This window comes from Oncorhynchus clarkii, chromosome 1, assembly GCF_045791955.1.
Source record: "Oncorhynchus clarkii lewisi isolate Uvic-CL-2024 chromosome 1, UVic_Ocla_1.0, whole genome shotgun sequence".
Lineage (NCBI taxonomy): Eukaryota > Metazoa > Chordata > Actinopteri > Salmoniformes > Salmonidae > Oncorhynchus > Oncorhynchus clarkii.
This window is the reverse complement of record NC_092147.1, coordinates 30,591,757-30,610,196: the sequence shown is the minus strand read 5'-3', so window position 1 is coordinate 30,610,196 and position 18,440 is coordinate 30,591,757. Positions and strand designations below refer to the sequence as shown.

Here is an 18,440-nt window from a genome sequence, read left to right as displayed (position 1 = left end):
AAGATTACTGTCGCAGCTGTCCGGAGTGTCAAAAGACTGCCCCAAAGGCACACTTCCGAAACCCACTGGTCCCCCTGCCCTTTGAAAGCATCGCCATGGACATAGTGGGACGCCTCGTAAAAGCAGCACGAGGACACCGGTACATCCTGGTAATAGTGGACTATGCCACCCGATATCCCGAGGCCATTCCCCTACGGGTGGTGGTATCCAAGAGAATTGGCTGGGTGCTGTTCCACCTCTTTAGTAGGTTGGCATCCCAAACGAGATCCTAACAGACCAAGGTATTGGGTCTATGTCCCGCCTAATGAAAGGTTTGTGTGCTCTCCTGCAGATCAAGCAAATCCGGACCTCCATCTTCCACCCGCAGATGGATGGACTCGTCGAGCGGTTCAATAAAATGCTCAAACAAATGCTGTGGAAGGTCATCGAGGAGGACGGGAAGAACTGGGACCGCCTTATTGCCAGTCGTGAGGGAACATATGGAGAAGGCCCAACGCGCCCAAGTCCAGGGGAGCCCAGTCCCGAGAATTCCAGGTGGGAGACAGGGTGTTTGTCTTAATCCCCACGGCCGAAAGTAAGATCCTGGCAACAAGGCACGGGCCATACAAGGTGATCGAGAAGCTGGGACCTGTCAATTACCGTGTACGGCAGCCGGAGAGATGGAAACCCCAACAGATTTACAACGTGAACCTGTTGAAGAAGTGGCACGAGAGGACAGCCTTGGCCGTGTTATGGTCGGGACCCCGGACGCCAACGGTACCAGTGGTGGTCCCGAACAATGAAGACCTCGACCCAGCCCAGAAGCAAGAGCTCAGGGAGCTCGTTGATCGGAACATGCCGTTGCTCTCCGTGAAGCCGGGCCGTATGACCCTCATTGAACACCACATCCATACCTGGCCCGGGGCAACGGTATGAAAGAGGCCATATCGGATTCCGGAGGCCCGAAGGAAGGCCGTGATTTCTGGGGTGTGAACGAAATAAGCTTGTTCGACACATACCCCATGCCGAGTGTGGACGAGCTCATCGACCGATTGGGAAATGCCGGTACATCAGCACCTTTGACCTGACCAAAGGATATTGGCAAGTACCGTTGGCAGCCTCCTCCCGGGAGAAGCAGGCGTTTTCGACACCAGACGGATTATATCAGTACCTGGTGCTCCCGTTCGATCTCTTTGCATCAACTTCATGTAATTGTCAATAAAGGCCTTTGACACTTATGAAATGCTTGTAGTTACACTTCAGTATTCCATAGTAACATCTGACAAAAATACTAAAGCAGCAAACTTTGTGGAAGTTAATATTTGTGTCATTCTCAAAACTTTTGGCCACGACTGTACTGTTCTATATATTCCTCTTTGCATGCAGCCAGATGGCCAGGGGTTCACAAACTTTTTAGAGACCCCTTTTGTGATAGGGAACTCATCAGGGGCCCCCTCAAAATCAGAACACATCTCAAGTGCGATAAAATAGCATACAATACATTTTACTACGATGTCTGCAGTGCATGGATGGATGAACCAAGTCTACAGAACATTTAAAAGTCCTGCCTCTTGTGAAAATGAAGCGGTTTTCAATATAATTTCCTGCAAAATTCTTCACATTTTGCCATAGGCAGAGAGAACACTTTGTAAGTTGTACATATTAACTTACTGTACATTTATGTTCAGAACACATTTTGGTTTAATCTGTTGTTGTTAGCAATATCCATAAAACAAACTACAATGTAAATTTAGATATCTGGCTGATTCCCCTGCAGTACCTGACCCCTATAAAAGACAATCAGCCAATGGGAAGCCAGCTAGTCAGAATGGCGCAAAACATACAGCCTATTTGCTGAATTGATTTTAGTAAATTATAGCTAGCTATGTAAACAGCAACATAGACAGCATTTTTGTTGTTACTACACCTCGACAATAAGACGTTCAGAGACTGTACAAGCTAGCCAGCTTTTTATGATTACACTAACGTTATGAAGTTGAGTCGCTAGCCTAAAGCGTTAGCTGATGATATCCAGTCTTCTTCAAAATAATTTGGTAGATCAATTCGAGATACATAGCAATGGTGCTCACAGCAAATTATCTCTGTTTAAACCCAAACCAGGGTGAGTAGCTATGTTGATAAATTATTTAGTTAGTTTGAGTTGTATAATGTTAACTAGCTAACTGTTAGGACGGTCTGGTCCTGAGCATTACGTGGAACCTTCCAACGATTTGTTGCCCTGATGCTGTTTATTGACTGGCGTCAAGCCTCCAAAATAAAGATATTTCAGAGTGTTGTTGAACTTTGCTATGTATGCGCAATCTGTTGTTTCTCGCAAAATGCGATATAGCTAAACTACTATTTTGTACCTTGTAACTCTGGTCAATGCGCACGCATTGGTTCTGTCACTACAAGCTGCAAACGTGTGCGTGTGGACCAGAGGCAGCTAAAAGTCTGCACCAAGCTGAGTTCATTATAAACCGGCTGGTTCGAGCCCTGCATTCTGATTGGCTGACAGCGTATGACAAAACATGTATTTTTACTGCTCTAATTATGTTGGTAGCCAGTTTACAAGGCACCTCGGGGGGTTGTGGTATATATCTTTACCTTTTTTTAACTAGGCAAGTCAGTTAAAGAACAAATCATTTTTTTCAATGACAGCCTAGGAACAGTGGTGTCGTGTCTTTGGCATCATTAAACTGAAGATTAGTCTTTATCAAATGACTCTCTGTAATTATATTACACGATTAAACTGATTAATCATGTAACTGTAATTAACTAGGAAGTCGGGACACCAAGGAAAATATTCAGATTACAAAGTTATAATTTTCCTAACGTCGTAAATTGTTGGTTATCTGCATGAACCCAGTCTTCACTATGAGTAATCCATACATCAATTGTCTTAAATCATTTATTTATTAACTAACTAAACAATCACAGAAGTGCACACACAAACAAACAAATTAAATATGGTTACAAGAAATGATAGGGGAATGTGCCCTAGTGGGCTAAACCGGCATGGCGGCTTGTTAGACAAAAGGGAAGTTGGGGTCGACTGAGATAAGACAACACACAGTTGATAATTATAACAATTGAAATGCTAATCCTTTGCACATGAACGCTCACTCATTCGGGAACAATTGCAATCAATATATATATTTACGCTCAGTGTGTCGTCGGGATCTCTGTTGAAAAGTTATTTTCTGTTGGAGAGTCTGTCCACACTCTCTGTCGTGGTTAGAATGGATAGTTCAGAGTGACGTTCATTCATTTATGGATAGATGTTTTGGCGGTTGTCGGTCTTCGCGTTCAATGATACCGAAAACCTAGCTGCAGACTAGTAATTAATATCAAAGACTTGTTCTTATTCTGTCGGTATCGATAGTCTAAGAGTTTAATCACGTGGGATGGTTAAAAGATTCAGCAGTCTGGTCTCAAACCTTGACCCTCTCGTTATCGAGGTAAGCTGGTCTGCAACCTTTGTCCTCTCGTAATTGAGAGCAACATGGTCTGTTGAGAAATTCTCAAGGTGGGGTTTTTATTTGGAATTGCAGAAAAGGGCCTGTCCCAGGATGCCCGACCATAACTGTGCTCAATGGAGGTCCTCGGATTTAGTTAAACTCAAAAGGGAATTGGAGTTTCCTTCATTAAACAGTCCAAAATCACATTACACAATTTCACAAACAGTATCATCCTCACTCATTAATCTTATACAACAATTAGATGTTAGCCTCATATCCTGTTTGGGCTAGGGGGCAGAATTTTCACTTTTGGATGAAAAGCGTGCCCAGAGTAAACTGCCTCCTACTCAGTCCCAGATCCTAATATATGCATATTATTGGATAGAAAACACTATGAAGTTTCTAAAACTGTTTGAATGATGTCTGTGAGTCTTACAGAACTCATATGGCAGGCTAACAGAACTCATATGGCAGTCTAACAGAACTCATATGGCAGGCAAAAACCTGAGAAAAAATCCAACCAGGAAGTGGGAAATCTGAGGTTTGTAGTTTTTCAACTCAGCTCCTATTGAAGATACAGTGGGATATTGGTCATCTTGCACTTCCTAAGGCTTCCACTAGATGTCAACAATCTTTAGAACGCTGATTAATGCTTCTACTATGAAGGGGGGCTGAATGAGAGGGGAATGAGTCAAAGGTCTGCCAGAGAGCCACGGGCTCGTAACGCGCGGTCATGAGAAAGTTACCTCTCGTTCCATTGCTTTTCTACAGACAATGGAATTCTCCGGTTGGGACATTATTGAACATTTATGATAAAAACATCCTAAAGATTGATTCTATACATTGTTTGATATGTTTCTACGACCAGAAAAATATAATTTTTGGGAATTTTCGTCCGACATTTCCACTGGACTTTCCCGCACCTCGTGAGTTTCGATTTGTTTACGAAACGCCTTAACAATAGGAGGTGTTTGAACATAAATGATTAACTTTATCGAACAAATCAAACATTTATTGTGGAACTGGGATTCCTGGGAGTGCATTCTGATGAAGATCATCAAAGGTAAGTGAATATTTATAATGCTATTTCTGACTAATGTTGACTGCACAATGTGGCGGATATTTCTTTGGCTGTTTTAGGCTTTGAGCTCCGTACTCAGATTATGCTTTTTATCTACAATTCCATGTATAATAGTTGTATATATTATCAATGTTTATTATGAGTATTTCTGTTAATTGATGTGTCTCTCTGCAAAATCAACGCATGTTTTGGAACTACTGAACATAACACGCCAATGTAAAATGAGATTTTTGGATATAAATATTCACTACATCGAACAAAACATACATGTATTGTGTAACATGAAGTCTTATGACTGTCATCTGATGAAGATCATCAAAGGCTAGTGATTAATTGTATCTATATTTCTGCTTTTTGTGACAACTCTCTTTGGCTGGAAAAATGGCTGTGATTTTCTGTGACTTGGTGGTGACCTAACATAATCGTTTGTGGAGCTTTCGCTGTAAAGCCTTTTTGAAATCAGACACTGTGGCTGGATTAATGAGAATTGTATCTTTAAAATGTTGCCTAATACTTGTATGTTTGAGAAATGTGATTTATGAGATTTCTGTTGATTGAATTTGGCGCCCTGCAATTTCCGCTAACGGAACCCCGTTCCCAGACAGGATATCTGAGGCTATTATATAAACAGCGTTATAGTATTGTCTCCCATGAGTTTCACCAAATTGTACCAGTTCGTAGCTGGATTCTTTACCAATCTTTTATACCTTCTCCAGAACATAAATGTTGTTCGGTTCTCCAGTTCTGTGAGGTGGAAGAAATTCCTTTATTCTCTATGAAAATTCACTCTGTCTCTATACTGTGGCCATGAGGAGATAATCTCAGGAATTTACAACCTCTCAATGACCACAGCAGCATGGATGCGGGAGACGGTGCATGGAGGGGGCCTTGCTGTACCCAAAGAGGGCAACGTCATGACAGTGGGTTAAATGCCCTGTCCAGGGGAAGATCCTGGTTCTTGTCTGCTCAGGGATTTGATCTTGCAACTAGTCCAATGCTTTAACCACTAGGCTACGCTGCCGCCCCAAATATCTCCAATATACCATGGTTAAGGGCTGTGTCCAGGCACTCCGAGTTGCGCCGTGCATAAGAACAGCCCTTAGCCGTGGTATATTGGCCATGTACCACACCCCCTCAGGCCTTATTGCTTAAATATTGCCTTGGTAGTCTTATAGCTCCTCACTAAGTATCTTTCCAGCTACATAAACATTGTTATGAGGTTAGCTATAAGCTCTTGACTTCACTTTTGTTTGCAGGACATTTTGTTTAAAAAAAGAAGTTCACATCAGGCATCACCAAGGTGGAAGTTCCCTCTAAGGTATAATACGCTCAAATGGTTTAACAAACATTAGTGTCAATGTACCTCATGATAATGGCGTTTGACGTTTTCAACCAAGCCTGAAAGATCTCTTGCCAAAGTCAACTTCTCCTCAGTCAATCCCAAAAGCAAGTCGGAAGCCATCAATCCTGTATTAAACCCCTTTTCAGTGAGGAAACCCATTCCAGCTGTGTCTTCTACAAAGATCTCCCCTGCTCTAAACAAATCTGATCGCTCGATCACAGATAGCAATGGCAGCAAACCCACAGGACTTGATAGTTCTTTTGCTTGTATATCCCTGGATGGATGGGATGATTTTGATGACTTTGAAACCCCTGTCAAGGGCAAAAGTACTTTACCAAGCCATCACTGCACCCAGTCCAGTTGAAAAGACAGATGAGTAGTACTCTTCAAATATAGCCTCACTCCAAGTATTAATGTCTCCGGTCCAAGTAATTTCCCTTTGTACATTTGTTGTAAGATAAACATCTTGACAGTGTGTTGATGATAAAGAATGACATCGGCATTGAAAAGTCAACATAAACTCATCTCCCAAAACTTTTCCCCAGATCATCAAAGTAGATGGAGTGACACAGCTGTCATAGATCTTGATGAAAGTCAGAGTTAGACGAAGACCTAGATTTCACCCCACCCCATCCCCCCTTTCAAAAAGCCCAGTGGATTTCAGTCATTCTATTTTCACAAAGGAAACAAGGTACGTTTCTGTTGTACATGTGTACATTCATCTGTTAAATTTTAGTTTTTGATTGTGTTTTACATTTGTTTCTAATGGACTTGAGGCCTGATGGTGCGAATGCACTTGATATGATGTTGTACAGCAAGCTATATCTATTTGGCAAGCGTATATTATGATCACAACAGATCGAAGTCAGCTGGCTCTGCAGTCAGTCAAGACATCAGCCCTGTATCAACAAGGGTGTCAAGTCTGCAGTGTCTGATGGTCCTCCTAAAGAAAGAAGAGGTGAATAACATGTTTGTTTTTTTGTTGGTGGTTATTTCGTGGTATCCAATTGTTAGTAGCTACTATCTTGTCTCATCGCTACAACTCCCTTACGGGCTTGGGAGAGACGAAGGTTGAAAGTCATGCGTCCTCCGATACACAACCCAACCAAGCCGCATTGCTTCTTAACACAGCGCGCATCCAACCCGGAAGCCAGTCGCACCAATGTTTCGGAGGAAACACCGTGCACCTTAACCACTGCGTCACCCGGGAGGCCTTCATGGGTTATGTTTAAGCCAGATGTTTCCATCTATTTAGAAAATTTCCGTGAACATACCAGTATGCTTATAATTCTATTGTATTGCCTCCATCATTTTATTTTTATTAGTCACCAATCTAAAATCAGAAGATCCATTTTTGAGGATCATGGATCATTGAGTATCATCAGTGTTCTGGTGAATTCTATTCCCGAGCATGAACTGATAGGCCTGTCCTGTGGGACAGAACTCTTACTGCAGCGGGCTCACAGGTAATTCCTTGATTCTGCGCTATATGGGACAACAGCTGTAGATTAAGTTTCAGCTGTAATTTTACTGTGACATGTATTAATCTCACATGATATATTGTTGTCTCTACCTCCTTGCCCTTTGTGCTGTTGTCTGTGCCCAATAATGTTCGTATCATTTTGTGCTGCTGCCATGTTGTTGTCATGTTGTGTTACTAACATGCCGTGTTGTCATGTGTTGCTGCCATGCTATGTTGTTGTCTTAGGTCTCTCTTTACATAGTGTTGTGGTTTCTCTTATCGTGATGTGTGTTTTGTCCTATATTTTTATTTAATATTAAATGTTGAATGACGGCCTATTGTAAATAAGAATTTGTTCTTAACTGACTTGCCTAGTTAAATAATGTTACTTTTTTTAAAAATCTTACAAATCTGCTAGTTATATCACGTTTTACCCTCAGGAAAAGCATCATTGCTACTGGAAGCAGTGACACATCTTTCAGGACACAACAGCCAGACAGCACTGTCTTTGAACCCAGATTTAGAGAAAAGCCTACCTTTTCTTTTGCTACACCGTGTGTCCTGTCTACCACCACTTGCCTGCCCAAGGATAAAGGAGATTCTTCCATGAAAGCCCTTCCATTCAGGGGATCCTCAGTCATATCTGTGGACTACAACAGCACTTTGTTTGAGGACTCTGACTGCATGATCAATGGAGTTCCGGCACAAAGCACCTCTTGGAAACCCAGCACTCTGGCAAGTCCTATTTTCTCTGGAGACGAGGGGAAAGTATTTACAAGAGGCCAAAGTAATTGTGACTCTCTCCAAATAACACCATCTCCAAAAATCTAACTTGTGATGTGGAGCAGTAAAATCTCTTCTTCTCACAGAAGTGGCCGGCAGCTGCTGTACAAGGGACTGGGGAGAGCAGTACCCAAGCCTCTGTGGCTCAAGCCCCGGCAGTCACGGAGCCGAATTATTTATTTTCATTGATGACTTTGACATAGATGACATCAGTGATTCAGATATCCCTGATTACTTTGATGAACCCCTGAGCTCCTCAGCATCAAGGCAAGAAGCACAGCAGTGCTGTCACTAAAGTGGTGTGTGAGGGAGGACCAAGAACATCAACATGGCAAAAGAAACCAGCTACACCAGCCCCTGTGGCCAAGCCTCCTAAAATCCCCTCTCCTGGCAAGTACATTCAATACAGCAGCCTTGAGATTTGATTGTATTGTTCCTTCTACTAAAAAAAGGGATTATTTTTTCTTACATGTATTACTTGGTCTGTAGCCCAGACACCCATGTTTATCTCTCATATCATTTGCAGAGACCACATAAAGAAACCCTGCCCACGATCGTTTCAGAGGCTTCAACTTCCCCAACTGTCCAGAGATTATGATTTCCCACAAGCGCTTTGGTCTGGTTCCTATTCAATCAACTAGAGACCATTAATGCTACGTTGTTCAGTGAGTGGTGAATCAATGCAGATTGTATCAAATCAAATTGTATTTGTCACATGCGCCGAATACAACAAGTGTAGACCTTATCGTGAAATGCTTACTTTCAAGCCTTTAACCAGTTCAAGAAGAGTTAATAACATTGTACTATACAACAAGTGCATTTTAATGCATTAATTCAAATAACTTAAACTGACTTTGCAGATTTGTAACATTTAGTAGCTATGAACAGATCATTTTGATTTGGAAATGTAATAAACTGTGATTTATTTCCTGTTTTTCAGGAGGGGGTAAAAGTATTTGTTACCAGCTGCCCGGCGTGTGTGTGCGCAGGAGTGACTGAGGTCATCTCACCACTGAAATCACTCATTGTAGACCAGGTCCAGAAACTCATTACTCTTCATGTACGTTTTCAACCATACTGCTCACAGTGCGAAGTATGAAATGTGTACATTCTTGCCACCCTGTGTGTGGAAGGTGTTTTAAACATCCTTACATGCTTTTAGATTCCTGCCACAAGTTTGTCTGGTGACAAGGCTGATGGTGAAGCAGGGTGGATCTTGCAGCTGTCCAAAAAGGACCCCCATCATTAAACTGCTTTATGCCACTGCTGAGAAGGTGAGAATAAAATCACAAGGCCTTTAGCAAAAACTACCATGAACCTCTTCTTGAAAACCCCCTGTTTGTTCACACTGTGACAATAACATGCTTAGCAAGAACAGAAACTGCTCTAATCAAACCTGTGTTTTCTGACCTATCCCTTTCCCCAGGTGTGTGCGAGTGGCAGATTGATCAGTGCCCTTCAGAACCTCTATGAGAGCGGCCTTCTGGCACGCTTTGTCATTGAGGCTCACTGTCAGTCAGGTAGGTTAATGTAGTGAATGTGATGCTTTATCTGTCCTACTGTTTTGTGGTCATGGATGAGCCTCATGCCCATTTATTTTTTAAATCTCAGTGGGCCATGACTTCCGGCCAGACTACAAGTGGATGCATGAGCTGCGGAAAAAGTGCCCCGCATGGCTCTAACGGCCACAGCCACCCCCCGTGTCCAGAAGGACATCCTCAACCAGCTGCAGATGACCGGACTTCAGGTGTACATACTCTAAGAGGTGTCTTACCTGGGACAAAATACCAGTACAGATGCAGCAGCTGTTTGAATGAGTGTTCCTCACTGTGTCTTTTCTCTTTCAGATTTACCATCAGCTTCAACAGAAACCACCTCAAGTATGCTGTGCTACCCAAGAAACCCAAGAAGGTAGATGAGGACTGCATCAACTAGATCAATAACCATCATCCACGTTAGTGTTCTCCCTAAGTTTGTCTGAAGTTTCCAATGCTCATTGAATAATGTGTTTTTGAGGACTGGGATCTAAACTTGTTTTTTACTCCTTGTGTATACTCTAGGTGATTCAGGCATTGTGTGCTGTCTGCCCCGTAATGTCTGACACCATGGCTGACAGTCTTCAGAGGGCTGGTATACTAGAGCTAGATTACCGGGCAGGCCCTCAATGACAAAGACAGAGAATATGTGCAGACCAAGTGAATCAATCAGGATGGCTGCCAGGTGAGGTGATCTCAACAGATGTTAACATCACTAACAACCTTCTACTAACTTCATGAAGAGGTTAATGTTGTATCCCTGTCCTCCTGGTCATGTGTGCCACCATAGCCTTTGGCATAGGCATCGACAAGTCTGATGTTCGCTACGTGATCCACGCCAGTCTCCAAGTCAGTGGAGGGCTACTACCAGGAGTCAAACAGAGCAGCCAGGGATGGAGAGATCTCTCACTGCATCCTCTTCTACTCCTACTCTGACATCATTCGCATTGAGAAGTTAATTTTATAGATTTTTTCAACTTAATCCTTATTTTACCAGGTATGTATCTGAATTCTGACTATATAGGCCTACAACTTCTTACAAAGAATACTCTGCCTCATTCCCATACTGATTTTATTTTATTTACTTTTCTACTCTTTTGTACACCAGTATCTCTACTTGCACATCATCATCTGCTCATTTATCACTCCAGTGTTAATCTGCTAAATTGTAATTATTCGCTCATATGGCCTATTTATTGCCTTACCTCCTCATGCCATTTGAACACACTGTGTATAGACTTTCTTTTCTACTGTGTCATTGACTTGTTTATTGTGTTATTGGCTTGTTTATTGTTTACTCAATGTGTAACTCTGTGTTGTTGTCTGTGTCACACAGCTTTGCTTTATCTTAGCCAGGTCGCAGTTGCAATTGAGAACTTGTTCTCTACCTGGTTAAATAAAGGTGAAATAAAAAAAATAAACAAAGTTTAAAAAAAAGTTTGTATGTGTTATAACACACACACATTGGAAAATGTCTGTGAAAGTATTGAGAGTTCCATGGAAGGGTCTAAAATCCTGTATGTCAAAGTGTGAAAAAGTTGGATCCAGATATGGCAAATCTGCGAACCAAAACCGACTGACTCTGAACATGCTGGTGAACAAACTCAAATGAAGCATTAACAATGGCTGTATGTGTTCTGAGAAACTCTGAGAAACCAACAGGACCAAAAATAGCTGATAACGATTAAACGGACGATTAAAAAAAAATATATATATTTTATATATATATATATATATATATTTGTAACAATGACAATTACAACAATACTGAATGAACAATGAACACTTTTATTTTAACTTAACATAATACATCAATAAAATCTATTTAGTCTCAAATAAATAATGAAACATGTTCAATTTGATTTAAATAGTGCAAAAACTAAGTGTTGGAGAAGAAAGTAAAAGTGCAATATGTGCCATGTAAAAAAGCTAACGTTTAAGTTCCTTGCTCAGAACATGAGATCATATGAAAGATGGTGGTTCCTTTTAACATGAGTCTTCAATATTCCCAGGTAAGAAGTTTTAGGTTGTAGTTATTATAGGACTATTTCTCTCTATACCATTTCTATTTCATATACCTTTGACTATTGGATGTTCTAATAGGTACTTTAGTATTGCCAGCCTAATCTCGGGAGTTGATAGGCTTGAAGTCATAAACAGAGCAATGCTTGAAGCATTGCGAACAGCTGCTGGCAAACGCAGGAAAGTGATGTTTGAATGAATGCTTATGAGCCTGCTGCTGCCTACCCCCGCTCAGTCAGACTGCTCTATCAAATCATGGACTTAATTATAATATAATAACACACAGAAATACGAGCCTTAGGTCATTAATATGGTCAAATCCAGAAACTCTCATTTCGAAAACAAAACGTTTATTCTTTCAGTGAAATACGTAACCGTTCCGTACGATTGAGATTTTTTCGCAAATGCGCTTTTGTTAATTCACCCCCCGTTTGGCGAAGTTGGCCGTCTTTGTTAGGAAGAAATGGTCTTCAGACAGTTCGCAACGAGCCAGGCGGCCCAAACTGCTGCATATACCCTGACTGTTGCACATAACGCAAGAGAAGTGACACAATTTCCCTAGTTAAAAGAAATTCATGTTAGCAGGCAATATTAACTAAATATGCAGGTTAAAAAATATAAACTTGTATATTGATTTTAAGAAAGGCATTGATGTTTATGGTTAGGTACACATTGATGCAACAACAGGGATTTTTTCGCGAATGCGCTTGTTAAATCACCCGTTTGGCGAAGTAGGGTGTGATTCAATGATATATTAATAACAGGCACCGCATCGATTACATGCAACGCAGAACAAGCTAGATAAACTAGTAATTTCATCAACCATGTGTAGTTAACTAGTGATTATGTTAAGATTGATAGTTTTTTTATAAGATATGTTTAATGCTAGCTAGCACCTTACCTTGGCTCCTTGCTGCACTCTCATAACAGGTAGTCAGCCTGCCACGCAGTCTCCTCGTGGAGTGCAATATAATCGGCCATAATCGGTGTCCAAAAATGTTGTAATTGTCATTATTACAAATGAATAAATATATCAGCTGATTAATCAGTATCAGCTTTTTTGGTCCTCCAATAATCGGTATCGGTATCGGCGTTGAAAAATCATAATTGGTCGATCTCTAGTAGGGGTAGCCAGGTGGAAAGCATGGCCAGCCGTAGAAAATGCTTATTGAAATGTTCTATTATAGTGGATTTATTGGTGGTGACAGTGTTTCTTAGCCTCCATGCAGTGGGCAGCTGGGAGGAGGTGCTCTTATTCTCCATGGACTTTAGTGTCCCATAACTTTTTTGAGTTTGTGCTACAGGATGCAAATTTCTGTTTGAAAAAGCTATCCTTAGCTTTCCTAACTGCCTGAAAAGTTGCATATCACTTGGGCTATTCGATGCTAATGCAGTACGCCACAGGATGTTTTTGTGCTGGTCAAGGGCAGTCAGGTCTGGAGTGAACCAAGGGCTATATCTGTTCCTGGTTCTAAATTTTTTGAATGAGCATGCTTATTTAAGATGGTGAGGAAGGCACTTTTAAAGAATAACCAGGCATCCTCTACTGACGTGATGAGGTCAATATCATTCCAGGATACCCCGTCCAGGTCGAATAGAAAGGCCTGCTCGCTGAAGTGTTTTAGGGAGCGTTTGACAGTGATAAGGGGTGGTCGTTTGACCGCAGACCCATTATGGATGCAGGCAATGAGGCAGTGATCGCTGAGATCTTGGTTGAAAACAGCAGAGGTATATTTGGAAGGCAAGTTGGTTAGGATGATATCTATGAGGGTGCCTGTGTTTACGGATTTGGGGTTGTACCTGGTGGGTTCATTGATAATTTGTGTGAGATTGAGTGCATCAAGCTTAGATTGTAGGATGGCCGGGGTGTTAAGCATGTCCCAGTTTAGGTCACCTAGCAGCATGAGCTTTGAAGATAGATGGGGGGCAATCAATTCACATATGGTGTCCAGGGCACAGCTGGGGGCAGAGGGTGGTCTATAGTAAGCGGAAACGGTGAGAGACTTGTTTCTGGAAAGGTGGATTTTTAAAAGTAGAAACTTGAATTGTTTGGGTACAGACCTGGATAGTAAGACAGAACTCTGCAGGCTATCTCTGCAGTAGATTGCAACTCCGCCCCCTTTGGCAGTTCTATCTCGGCGGAAAATGTTATAGTTAAGGATGGACATTTAATGGTTTTTGGTGGTCTTCCTAAGCCAGGATTCAGACACGGCTAAGACATCCGGGTTGGCAGAGTGTGCTAAAGCAGTGAATAAAACAAACTTAGGGAGGAGGCTTCTAATGTTAACATGCATGAACCCGAGGCTTTTATGGTTACAGAAGTCAACAAATGAGAGCACCTGGGGAATAGGAGTGGAGCTAGGCACTGCAGGTCCTGGATTAACCTCTACATCATCAGAGGAGGATAAGGGTATGGCTAAAGAGAAATAAACTAGTCGTCTAGTATGTTCGGAACAGAGCGTAAAAGGAGCAGGTTTCTGGGAGCGGTAGAATAGATTCAAGGCATCATGCCCCTTTGGCAGCAATTAAAGCCTTGATTCTTCTTGGGTATGGCACACCTGTATTTGTGGAGTTTCTCCCATTCTTCTCTGCAGATCCTCTCAAGCTCTGTCAGGTTGGATGGTATAAAAACATTTAAGATAAACGCAGAGGACTAGAGAGAATTAACGATCAATGGAAAGTGTTTTTTCTGTAATAGGGAATTAATGATCAATGGGTCAGAGACATGGGAGGAATTTGTCTAGGCATTGACCCTGAAACAGGATACTTGTTATTTGGCCATTGGCCCAATTATATTGCCAGGAATTGTAATTGGCCAACCACAGACTAGGGTTGGGGGTATAAAACTACACCCTGTCTCTTTGTTCTGTGGAGAAAATCACTGAGGACAGGGGAGAATGAACATCTATCTCTCAGCATAACATCTATGATTTGTCCTCTTGAATAAACCTATTTTTCTCCCCCTGATTTGCTTTGGAGTCTGTGTTATTGAAGAGTAACAACTGCTAACACTGGGGAGCATTGCTGCACAGCTATTTTCAGGTTTCTCCAGAGTTGTTCGATCGGGTTCAAGTCCGGGCTCTGGCTGGGCCACTCAAGGACATTCACAGACTTGTTCCGAAGCCACTCCTGCATTGTCTTGGCTGTGTGCATAGGGTTGTTGTCCTGTTGGACAACCCCAGGCTGAGGTCCAGAGCGCTCTTCATCAAGGATCTCACAGTACTTTGCTCGGTTCATCTTTGCCTCGACCCTGACTAGTTTCCCAGTCCCAGACCATGAAAAACACCCCACAGCATGATGCTGCCACCACCATGCTTCACCGTAGGGATGGTGCCAGGTTTCTTCCAAATGTGAAGCTTGGCATTCAGGCCAAAGAGTTCAATATTGATTTGATCAGAGCAGAGAATCTTGTTTCTCATGGTCTGAGAGTCATTTAGGTGCCTTTTGGCAAACTCCAAGCAGGCTGTCATGTGTCTTCTTTACAGAGGAGTGACTTCCGTCTGGCCACTCTACCATAAAGGCCTGCTTGGCGGAGTGCTGCAGAGATGGTTGTCCTTCTGGAAGGTTCTCCCATCTCCACAGAACTCTAGAGCTCTGAACCATCGGTTTCTTGATCACCTCCTTGACCAAGGCCCTTCTCCCCTGATTGCTCAGTTTGGCTGGGTGGCCAGCTCTAGGAAGAGTCTCGATGGTTCCAAACTTCTTTCAATGAAGAATTATGAATACCACTGTGTTCTTGGGGACCTTCAATGCTGCAGAAATTTGTTGGTACCCTTCCCCAGATCTGTGCCTCGACACAATCCTGTCTCTGAGCTCTAAGGACAATTCCTTTGACCTCATGGCTTGGTTTTTGCTCTGACATGCACTGTCAACTGTGGGACCTTATATAGACAGGTGTGTGTGCCTTTCCAAATCATGTCCAATCAATTAAATGTACCACAGGTGGACACCAATCAAGTTGTAGAAACATCTCAAGGATAATCAATGTCAACAGGATGCACCTGACCTCAATTTTGAGCCTCATAGCAAAGGGTCTGAATACTTATGTAAATAAGTAGTTTCTGTTTTTTTTATACATTTGCCAAAATGTTTAATACTTGTTTTCACTTTGTCATTATGGGTTATTGTGTGTAGATTGCTGAGGGGTTTGTTTTTTATTTAATCCATTTTAGAATAAAGCTGTAAAGTAACAATGTGAAAAAAGTCAAATGGGTCTGAATACTTTCCCGAAAGCATTGAATATGATTTGTTTAGTGTCGACAAGTGAGTAGGAGTGCTGCTTTCCAGTGGTGGAAAAAGTAACCAATTGTCATACTTGAGTAAAAGGTAGGCCTTAATAGAAAATTAGAAAAAGCAAGTCAGTCACCTAGTAAAATACTATTTGTGTAAAAGTAAACAAATATTTGGTTTTAAATATACTTCAGCATCAAAAGTAAATGTAATTGCTAAAATATACTTAAGTATCAAAAGTATATAAATAATTTCAAATTCCTTATATTAAGCAAGCCAGATGGCACAATTTTATTTTTTACATTTATGGATAGCTAGGGGCACACTCCAACACTCAGACATAGTTTTTACATTAAGTATTTGTGTTTAGTTAGTCCACCAAATCAGAGGCAGTATGGATGACCAGGGATGTTCTCAATATACACTGCTCAAAAAAATTAAGGGAAAACTTAAACAACACAATGTAACGCCAAGTCAATCACACTTCTGTGAAATCAAACTGTCCACTTAGGAAGCAACACTGATTGACAATAAGTTTCACATGCTGTTGTGCAAATGGAATAGACAACACGTGGAAATGATAGGGAATTAGCAAGACACCCCCAATAAAGGAGTGGTTCTGCAGGTGATAACCACAGACCACGTCTCAGTTCCTATGCTTCCTGGCTGATGTTTTGGTCACTTTTGAATGCTGGCGGTGCTTTCACTCTAGTGGTAGCATGAGACAGAGTCTACAACCCACACAAGTGGCTCAGGTAGTGCAGCTCATCCAGGATGGCACATCAATGCGAGCTGTGGCAAGAAGGTTTGCTGTGTCTGTCAGCGTAGTGTCCAGAGCATGGAGGCGCTACCAGGAGACAGGCCAGTACATCAGGAGACGTGGAGGAGGCCGTAGGAGGGCAACAACCAAGCAGCAGGACCGCTACCTCCGCCTTTGTGCAAGGAGGAGCAGAGGGGGGCACTGCCAGAGCCCTGCAAAATGACCTCCAGCAGGCCACAAATGTGCATGTGTCTGCTTAAACGGTCAGAAACAGACTCCATGAGGGTGGTATGAGGGCCCGACGTCCACAGGTAGGGGTTGTGCTTACAGCCCAACACCGTGCAGGACGTTTGGCATTTGCCAGAGAACACCAAGATTGGCAAATTCGCCACTGGCGCCCTGTGCTCTTCACAGATGAAAGCAGGTTCACACTGAGCACATGTGACAGACGTGACAGTCTGGAGACGCCGTGGAGAACGTTCTGCTGCCTGCAACATCCTCCAGTATGACCGGTTTGGCGGTGGGTCAGTCATGGTGTGGGGTGGCATTTCTTTGGGGGTCCGCACAGCCCTCCATGTGCTCACCAGAGGTAGCCTGACTGCCATTAGGTACCGAGATGAGATCCTCAGATCCCTTGTGAGACCATATGCTGGTGCGGTTGGCCCTGGGTTCCTCCTAATGCAAGACAATGCTAGACCTCATGTGGCTGGAGTGTGTCAGCAGTTCCTGCAAGAGGAAGGCATTGATGCTATGGACCGCCCGTTCCCCAGCCCTGAATCCAATTGAGCACATCTGGGACATCATGTCTCGCTCCATCCACCAACGCCACGTTGCACCACACACTGTCCAGGAGTTAGTGGATGCTTTAGTCCAGGTCTGGGAGGAGATCCCTCAGGAGACCATCCGCCACCTCATCAGGAGCATGCCCAGGCGTTGTAGGGAGGTCATACAGGCACATGGAGGCCACACACACTACTGAGCCTTATTTTGACTTGTTTTAAGGACATTACATCAAAGTTGGATCAGCCTGTAGTGTGGTTTTCCACTTTAATTTTGAGTGTGACTCCAAATCCAGACCTCCATGGGTTGATAAATTTGATTTCCATTTATAATTTTTGTGTGATTTTGTTGTCATCACATTCAACTATGTAAAGAAAAAAGTATTTAATAAGAATATTTCATTCATTCAGATCTAGGATGTGTTATTTTAGTCTTCCCTTTATTTTTTTGAGCAGTGTATATAAAATCCTGCTGAATTAACCAAAATTAAATACTAAGATGTTGCTCAGTCATATTTGTGCCCTGCTGTTTGAGTGGTTGGTTTCTGTTAACGCTGTCTGAACCTCTCTGCAGCTGAGGAGCAGTCGGCTGACACCATTGGAAGCTCTACTATGGCATAGATAGACATGACGCGAGGCCGCAGAGACCAAGAGAAAAACACTGGGTCATCCAGTTATTTCAACAGTAACAACACCTGCGTTCTAGAAATTCAAAAAGTTGAAAGGTTTCGTGTTATGTCTCAAAAGTGCTTCTACACCTGAATTGCTTGCTGTTTGGGGTTTTAGGCTGGGTTTCTGTACAGCACTTTGAGATATCAGCTGATGTAAGAAGGGCTTTATAAATACATTTGATTTGAAAAGTCTTATGGGGTTATATTTAAGTCTCCATTTTCCCATTGAAACTATTTCTGTGTACTCCTGTCTCTCGTGGTGTAGAGGTTACAGCAGCAACGGGTCGTGGGCAGGGTCTAACTCCAGAGGTGAATCTAAAGGCCGGTGCTCAGCA

General features: G+C 42.4%; 1 pseudogene; it reads left to right on the top strand.

Moving 5' to 3' along the window:
• Positions 1-2,003: 2,003 nt before the first annotated feature.
• On the top strand, positions 2,004-10,610 carry LOC139376067 (recQ-like DNA helicase BLM; annotated as a pseudogene).
• Positions 10,611-18,440: the final 7,830 nt, after the last annotated feature.